Here is a 9,546-nt window from a genome sequence, read left to right on the forward strand (position 1 = left end):
AGCAAGACCAGTGATAAGACAGGCACAAGTGTCTCTCAGCATTCCTCCTTGATACTTACAAGGCTTCTCTGAACATGACTTTTTTCATTTTTTATTGTAAAAATATTATACAGATGGGTTACAGTTAAATGAGCAAGGTAAAGAGTACATTTCCTATTGAACATTGTTGTCTCCTCCTTTGTTTTCCCCATACCATCCATTCCCTCCCATCTCCACATCTACTCCCCCTGCCGATCTCAGTGACTTAATTTTTTATTTTTGGCTTTGTACAGGGTTTGATCTCAAGTAGTGGCAACTATGAACTTTCCCTCACATTGGGACACATTTACCAAGACCCTGAGTTCAAATCCCAGGCTAGGAAATAAAAGTGGCAGAAATTCCAAACCAGGGAGCTTTATTTTTTATTTTAGTTAAATGATTAATTATTTTTTAAATTTATTCTTTATTTTGCCAACACGGGGGTTGAACTCAGGTCATGCAACTCTGCCTCAGCTTTGATCACCCTAGGCTGGAGTACAACCTCTGGACCCAGAGCCGATCTTGGGATCCTAGGCCCAGAGGGCTTGCACGAAGAAAAAAAAAGTAGGATACCACAAAAAGTGGTGAGCTGTAGAGGGCTGGGGGTTTACGTTTTTTACCTTTACACGGCGTCCATCCTGGGTCTGAATGACACAGCTGCAATTGGACCTGACCAGCCATTGCTGAAGGCTGTTGGACTATCAGGGAAACCATAAGTCTACCTGTCAACATAGGCTCTGGGGTCAAATCCCGGTCCTGACACCTACCAATGGCAGGAGATCACAAGAGACTCATTCCTGTACCTATTGAAAGAGTACTTCTTGATTCAGTGTAGTCTAAAATTGGATGCAATAATCCTATCATGTGGATTGATCTTAATAGTTTATTGAACATGAAAAGAATAATATTACTTCAGGGGCGGTATAATAAATGCCTAAGAGTTGGTAGGAACCTAGTAGGTTTCATTCAATCATAGACAGACAGATCTGGTGCTCCTTTCCAATATGTATTTATTTGTATACCACCATCTGCCTATCCATGTATCACTGTTTTGGCCAAAACTGGGGCTGGAGGTCAGGACTTGGGAACCACCTGATAGCTTCATTGTCTAGAGGCTGCTGTGCTCAGACTCATCCATTCATGAATTGGGCCTGGTAGGCCCTGACTTCAGATCCCAGCACTGCCAAAAATTTAATCTTGGAGTAAGAAGCCGAGTATGACACATTTTATCCTTTTCTGGGAGAGTCCTGAGTGTCAGGCATGATGGATATCATATCTACAAATCTGGATGCTGTGATAGGATGTAAGCAATGTAATAAATGGTAGCGGTGTCATCAGAGTCAATAAAATAATTGCTAAATAAACGAATAAAACCAGAAATAAAATGAATAACTACACCAAACACAATATGTACTGAATATCTGTATGGAAGTATAAATCCTATATTTAAAATGGACATAAAGAGTATGTTTTCCCAGCCTGAAGCTTGAATTCAGGCCTAGGGAACAGGCCTGACTTTCTTGTCTTCAAGCATGGTCAGATTCCCTTCTCTCACAGTGCTGCATATTTACCCAGACCTTGAGTTCAAATACCAGGCCTGGCAGAAAAAATGGCACGAATTGCAAACAAGGGGGGTAATTTTTTTTTAATGGCGGGTTATTGGGGATGCCATTGTCCTGCATGACAACATAGGTTGTGAGCCCTGGAGAAGCAAAAGTTGAGAAGGTGACGCCTCCACAAATTGAGGATCGCAGAGGATGGAGACATGCCCCAGACCTAGAGGGTCTGCGAGCACTCTCAGAGGCTGAAATCCACAGGGGGAAACTCCCGCTGCAGGAGTGGTGACCCCTGCAATGGGGTCACAGTAGCTCAGTGGCAGACAGAGTTGGAGCCACAGGCCTCCTGCCTCATGAGCTGCCACCATAGCAGGCTTGGGGATGGGGCATCCGAAAACAAAATCTGCTTCATCCATGACCTGCATGATGACGTGGACTTCCATAGTCCAGCGGATGAGCACCACCATCGATGCAGCCAGCTGTTGGCACACATCTGCACTGTCTTGGAATCCCTCATGGCGTGTAAGAGCAGATGTTCATCCTGGATGAACTGTGTCTGGAGAAAGCCAAGCGCGTATGCTGGCTCTCCCAGGAGAAGATGGAGAAAGGAGAGCTGGGGAGCTGCTGTCCCTTCTTGCAGAGGAAGGAACAGATAGAGGGCTCCAGATGCCGGCACAGGATGAGCCCCCACAACCAGAGCTGCTTCAGATGCCTCAGGCTCTAGGGTGGGCAAAATGAGGGAGGAGCTGAAAGGTTTTGAAGAATTGCAACTTCAAGACAGCTTGGAAACTGCCAAAGGAGAAATCTGGGTTCCCGACCCTGTAGATGACTCCCCTATGGAGCACATCCTGCAGCAGATGCCCCACATCCAGAGCCACCTACAGCTAGCAGGCTTGGTCATGGAGTGCTCCCTTTCTTTCTTCTGTAGATTGCTGTGGGTGATGACTCTCTATGTAACATACTGATTCTCAAAAGCTACGTCAGCCACCAGAAATAGGTGGCCAGGCAGCCTTCTCCCAGGCCTCCATCTGCTGTGTGATGGGAAGGGTAAACTGAAGGTCAGGTAGGGCAGAGGCTGCCGGGAAGCGGCCCAAATTCAAGGGACATATAATAGCCCATTGGTGGCCAAGGAAGAGACCCATGTTATGCTTATCTCAAACAATAAATTGTTTTCAAAGGGAATAAAAGCCTCCAACAAAGATTTGTTCTTCCAGTCCTGGGGCTTGAACTCAGGGCCTGGCCACTGTCCCTGAGCTCTTTTTGGTTAAGGCTAGCACTCTACCAGTTGAGTGTTTACTGATAGTTCATCGAAGATAAGAGTCTCACTCACTTTCCTGTCCAAGCTGGCTTGGCACCATGATCCTCCAGATCTCATCTTCCTGAGTAGGATGACAGGTATGAGCCCCCAGTGCCCAGCTTGTGATGCCTTTTGAAGGTATTTTGTCAAGTCTGTAAAAGGAGTCCCAAAGTCCTGGATAGACCATGACCCAATCAAGAAGCTGGGATGGGGGAAGGTTGACCTTCTAGCCATTCTGTTCTCCAAAATTAAAGATGCCAGTTGGCGTTGTATGCATCAAACACCTAGGCCAACAGCCATCAGGCTTAGTGGGGAATAGGTAGAGAATACCCAAAGATTGCAGTGTAGAAATCTCTGAATTTGCAAGCATGTGGTGTATGTGTGTGTGTGTGTGTGTGTGTGTGTGTGTGTGTGTGTGTGTGTGTGTTTGTGTGTGTGTGTGAACTCAGGGCCTAGGCTCTATCCTTGTGTTTTCTTGGTCAAGCCTAGTACTCTGCCACTTGAGCCACAATCCCATTTGCTTTATGATGGTTAATTGTAGATAGGAGTCTCAAGGACTTTCCTGTCCATTGTGGCTTGGATCAAGAGTAAACACAACTCACAGGTACAATCCTTATGGTGGGCGACTCCTGCCCCCTGATGGCCAGACATGGAACATGAGAGGCCGTGCCATTGTCCTCTAGAGTTCAATTGGGGGAAGTGACCAGGGCCAAGCTGACTTTTGCTCACCATTGGTGCTGATGCCAGAGCAGGTCTGTTCCACCCTAGGCCAAGAGAGCTCCAGGAGGCCCGGCTCCCAGGGGCACAAGGAAGGGAGAGGTCAGCTCTAGGCCGAGCTAAGAGCCTTTGCCCACAGACACCCCAACTTGGCTTTCCTGATCACCATAAGACATGTCAAAGAAGAACCCCAATAAAACAAAATTGGAGCTGTGGGTCAAAGTGATAGAGCTCTAGCATTGAACCAGTGAGATCAGGGACAGAGCCCCCAAGGTTTGAGTTCAAGACCCCCAGCTGACCCTCCCCAATAAAACACAGGTTGGCTAAAGTAAACTTGTAGTATTTGTGAAGTGTTTCTGAAGAATGGTGATACTAAAGAAAGTACCGTAATTCTAATGACAGCTGAACTTGTGACATACAGCTATGTGCTGAGTCCTTCACAGGGCGCTATTTGCTGGGTCCTTCCCACATGGTGTTTTGTGCTGAGTCCTCAAAAATGTGCTGTTTTCTGAGTCATCCCAAAGGGTGCTATCTGCTGAGTCCCTGAGAAGAGTGGGCCATGCTGGGTTTTTTAAAGGGTGCTGTGTGCTGAGTCCATTACACAACGTACTATATGCTGAGTCCTTCAAAAGGTGCGGTGTGCTAATTCACCCCAAAGGGTGCTGCTATGTGCTGAGCTTGAGAAGTGAGGAAGAGGTGAATTTTTCAAGTGCTTTGTGCCAAGACCTTAAAATAAGGTGCTCTGTACTGTCCTGCAAATGGTGCTCTGGGCTGAGTCCTTTGACAGTGTGGTATGTACTGAGTCCTTCCACACTGTGGTATGTGCTGAGTCTTTCAAAATTGTGCTATCTGCTAAGTTTTTTGAAGGGTGCTATGCACTGAGTGCTTTACACAGTGTGCAATGTACTCAGTCCTTCAAAGGGAGCTGTGTGTGTCTTAACACAGGATGCTATGTACTGAGTCCCTGGGAAAGAGTGCTGTGTGCTTGAGTTTTTCAAAGCATGCCATGTGCTGAGTCCTTCACACTGTGGGCTATGGACTCCCTCATTCAAGGGATGCTGTGTGCTGAGTACTCTACATAGGGTACTATATACTGAGTCATTCAAAGGGAGCTGTGTTCTGAGTCCTTCACACAGGGTGCTTTGGGCTGTTTTTTGAAGTGCTTTGGGCTGTTTTTTGAAGTGTGCTGTGTGCTGAGACATCTCAAAGGGTGCTATGTTCTGAGTCCTTGAAAGGCAGTTATCCCCAACAATCACACACACACACACACACACACACACACACACACACACACACACACACACAAACACACACACACACACACAAGGGTCACTGTACACCTGCTTGGTGTGTAGAGTGGAGGGGGAAGAAGGAGAGTATCCTCCAGTGGTGGTGCTGAGGGGAGATTCGATCCCCTGGGCAGATACTGGGGTTAGGAGGTAGTGATGAGCTGAGGTGAGGCCACAATTGCATGGCCTGGAAGCCTTAGGGCCCAGTCAGGGCTTGGCTTGCAGCAGGGGTGGGGGGCCGGGGCCAAGGGGAAGGGGGCATGGCAAGCGGAGGAGGGGTAGGATCCAGGGCACACTGTGTTAGCAGCAGGGGGTGGGTGCACCCCATGGGGGCAAGACAGCCCAGGAGAGGAGTGGGGGCAGAGAGAGAGAGAGCAGATCGAAGAGTGAGCACACACACAAAGGCAAGCAGCTTTATAGGCTGGTGACCTCCCAAATCTTAGTGCAGGTCCCGGCAGGGGGCACAGAGCATGGGGAGCCTGTGCAGCAGGACATTGCAACAGACAGCCACTCAGAAGTGTGGTGGCCATGGCAGTCCTGAGTCTGAGGTCCCTGCGCAGGGAGTATGGAGGTGGAGGTGGCTGAGGTGGGGGCAGTGTTGGCTGATGAGGAGGAGCAGAGGCCAGGTGCAGCCCCTACATGCCCAGCAGACACAAGCCTGCCCACTCCCTGCAGCATCGCATTTCAAACACTGTGTTTTTGGCTCAGACCCATGGTGCCTCTCGAAGTCGCCCAGCAGAGATGGCATGCCCCTGGCTTGCTTGCAGCCCCTACCAGGTCTCAGATCCCGGTCCTTGGACTACGGGCCTGCATGCACCTGGAGGCTCTGCCTACAGCTTCTCCCAGTAGCACACATGAGTGGCTGCCCCATGGGCCTGCACCCTGCAAACCCTCCTGCAAAAAGACCCTCTCCTGCTGACATGGACCTGACCCTCCTGTCTCCCCTCTCCTGTCCTGCTATTGCCTGCCCCATGCCCCACAGCCGGACATGTCCCTGCGACAAATGTACCCCAGTGTTGGAGAGTGGGAGTGGGTGACAACCCCGGGATCCCACCCCCACCCTAGTAACCGGTATACCAGGAAATGGGGTAATGCAGGAATGAGTGAGGAGGGGTCGCCACAGAGCTCCTGGCCTGGAACAGTGGGAGCCACACAGCCGCGCATGTGCACCCTTCCTCTCCCTGTTGGGAACCTGGTGGCTTTAGTCAGAGGTGGGGAGCAGCACCTCCACACCTGCCTTCTCGTGTCTTTTGCTTTTTGCTGGGGGTGGTGGGTGTTGGATGCAAATGATAGGCCCTCCTTGCTGTGTGAGCCCTTGTCTTCTGTGCTCGGTCACCCTTTCACCTAAGGAGGGCCCCAGAAAAGCCCATTAGTTATGTGAGGGCACTTGGAGTCAGATAGAAGGTGAATATCTGGGAAGAACACACCCCCTCTGACACACATATACCTGACCTGTCCCCCCACATCAGCTGTCAACAGTTCTCACATGGTGATCACATTTCCCAGCTCTCCCAGCATCTGCTGGCTCACAGTCCATCTGCTCTCCTAGTCCTTCACAAGAATCCACCAAGTCACCCAGAAGCATCTAGGCTGGAAGTAGGGAGTCTGTCCATGTATGTAGCCTTTAGGACCCCATGCATTTCCCAACACTGCCCCCACCCCAGGTCAAACACCCCTCTGGGACACTGTGACCCCCCTGCTTGTTTTCAGTCCTGGTTCTGAGGAGCCACCTATCTCAGGACACCTTCACACAGCGTCCTGGCCTGGGATTTTGGTGAATGGTGAATAAATGCTGGTTGTTCCCAAGGGAAAGTGTCTGGGCCTTGAGAAAGGGATAGATAGAGTGGTTCTGCGTTATTAGAGTGGTGCTCATTTGGGTGGGAGCCACTAGTTTGACAAGGGAATCCCTGTGCTCCAGCTTGTACCTTGTCCCAGAGGAGGAACAAACAACTCAGGAGAGACACTGCTGAGTCTCTTTGTGTGTGCATTTGTGTGTGTGTGTGTGTGTGTGTGTGTGTGTGTGTGTGTATGCATGAGAGAGAGAGAGGGTTGGAGGCAGAGAGAGAGAGAGACAGAGAGGGAGAGAGAGAGAGAGGAAGAGAGACAGAGAGGGAGAGAGAGGAGAGAGAGATCATCTTTCTCCTTATACCTGCCTGTCTGTGCTCAGGTGAGTGATCAGTTGGCAAATTGCATGTGCTGCATGGAGGAGTCTTCTGTCACAGGTCTGGATTTATGTGTGTGTGGTGTTTGTGTGTGTGTGTGTGTGTGTGTGTGTGTGTGTGTGTGTGTGTGTATGTGTGTTTGGAGAGCAGGGAGAACAATGAAAACATATTTAAGTCATTGTGTCTAAAAAGAGCAAAAGCATTTTATATGTATGTGTGTGTGTGTGTGTGTGTGTGTATTTGTTCTTCTTTTTTCATCAATGCCAAGTATGAGTCCAGCCATATTTTTGTTTTCTCCTTCACCGTTTCATGGCTCCTTTGGAGAAATTTTCAGTAGACATTCCTTTCCACCTACCTCTTCCCTATTTCCTATAGCCCACAGTAGCTGCTGGGCCTGTGTGGGTCTCCCCTAGGAGGCCTGTGTGAATTGCAGACCAGGGTGGACAGAAGGACTGTCTTCAGCCAGAAGGCTCATGAGGCAAGTGTGAATGCAGGCATACTCTTCTAGCCAGACAGTCTGCTCTCGTGTGTATAGTTGGAGCTAATTAGAGGGTTGGGAATGTGTCTGCCAAATATAATTAAGGAATTAGTTGCGGGGGGCGGGGGGAGTAGGGCAGGGGCTGTGAGGCTAGGAGGGTCTGGGGCATGGTGAATGGTGTGACATGGCACATGGTTCACCACGACCGAGGATGAGAAGGCAACCTTACCCAGGGCATTGACTGTGTCCGTGGGCATCTGGGCAGGGTGCTCTGGGCCCCCACTGGTGACATGGATTCCCTCCCAGGGCATTGTACCAGTGGTCAATCATCTCTGGGGTCCTGCAGACTCCAATCTGTGTCCCGCCTGGGCAGTTTCCAGCTGGGCAGTGGTAGGCACGTGCATTCCCCCTGCGGAGTCCTCTCAGTATCAGGCAGTGGCTGTTAGCAAGGGCTGTCTGAATGCCAGTTTCTGTAACCTGCTCTAGGCTGTCTGGAAGGAAAAGGGGACAGCTGACTTTGGAACCCTTTGATTGGGACAAATTAAATACCATGTTTTCTAGGGTTTTATCTTGAAGCTGACAATTTCCACTAACACCTGGGATTATGGGTCAAATTAGATGGAACATTTCAGCCACCAAACAATGACGTTCAAAGCAGCACAGGCAGAGTTCCCTAGCCAGATGGTCTCCTGCTATGAACAGCATGCCTTGACTGCCTTTCTTTGGCAGCTGTTGATTCTATTCCTGCTCTCTCTAGGGTGACCACCACAGTCGAGGACATCATGGGGAGCAGAGATTGTGACCTCACCATCCCCAGCCTGCCAGCTGTGAGCAGAGATGATTCCCAGCATCTGCACAGGACTCTTGGAGATTCAGAAACCTGGGATGCTTCGAGGATCCTTTCTCTGCAACTTGAACCTTGGGGGCCGGATATGTTAGACCATCCTGGCTAGCCTCAGGGGGAGAAGAGGAGGCCCCTTCAGCCAGGCCTTCATCTCAAGGCAACCTCGTTCACACCTGTGTGGGGAATTGAGTGCCACAGAGATGGTCAGCAGCTGAACAGAGATCTTTGAGAAGATAGGCATCCCAGAGGCCCCGGAATCCAGCGAGTACCTCGTGGCTCACTTCCTCGGAACCAAAACAGTTAAGTGCAGTGGCACCAGGAGGGCAGGAAGAGGGAGGACAGAGAACTGTGGGAGAGCTACATCAGGCTTCCCCCCCACCAGGATGCTTACCTGTATCAGATGGGACTTTTCTGTAGTATTGTCGTAGAAAGATGCTCATTTATTTATCCAAAAAACAGTTACAGTATGAGCCAGGCTCCAGGGGTCCATAGACAATGAAAGGTTCCAGTGCTGGTTCCACAGTACATGAAGAAACCTTGGTTTGAGCTGGATGCCGATGCTTCACACCTGTCATCATAGCTACTAAGAGGCTGAGATGGGAGGATAGAGGCTTAAGGCCGGGGCAGGAAAGCCTGTAAGACTGTTATGTCCAACTAACTAACAAAAAGAAAACAGTAGAAGTGGATGTGTGGCTGAAGCTGTAGTCTGTTGGCCTTGAGTAAAAAGGCTCAACCACATCACCCAGGTTCTGAGTTCAAGGTCCAGGAGTGAGAGAAAGAAAGGAAAGAGAGAGAGGAAGGAAATACAGAGAGAGAAAAGGAAGAAAGGAAGGAAGAAGGAAGAACATGCAAGCCTTGGTTTGGAGTCCCTGGATCATGGGAGCCAACAATTCACATCTCTGTGGGGACAGTTGCAGAGCATAAAGGCAGTATGTAGGACCAAGCCACTGACCCCTCAGCAACTTCATGACATCCAGGAGCCTTGTGGTCACCGACTGCAGAGAGAAGGAGCCGTGAGTAGAGCCTTGGGCTCAGGGTGGGTCACCAGGTTTCAATCATCTTCCGCCCCAAGGAGTTTATTTTCTGGTCAGATATGAAGGAAATGTCTAAGGGCTAGGGAGGTGTTGGGGTGATGGAGTGTCAAGAGGGGGGAGCAAGGGATAAAAAGGAAGATGTCGAGGGAGG

This window comes from Dipodomys spectabilis, unplaced genomic scaffold (assembly GCF_019054845.1).
Source record: "Dipodomys spectabilis isolate Male_0828 unplaced genomic scaffold, ASM1905484v1 ptg000469l, whole genome shotgun sequence".
In the NCBI taxonomy this organism is placed as follows: Eukaryota; Metazoa; Chordata; class Mammalia; order Rodentia; family Heteromyidae; genus Dipodomys; species Dipodomys spectabilis.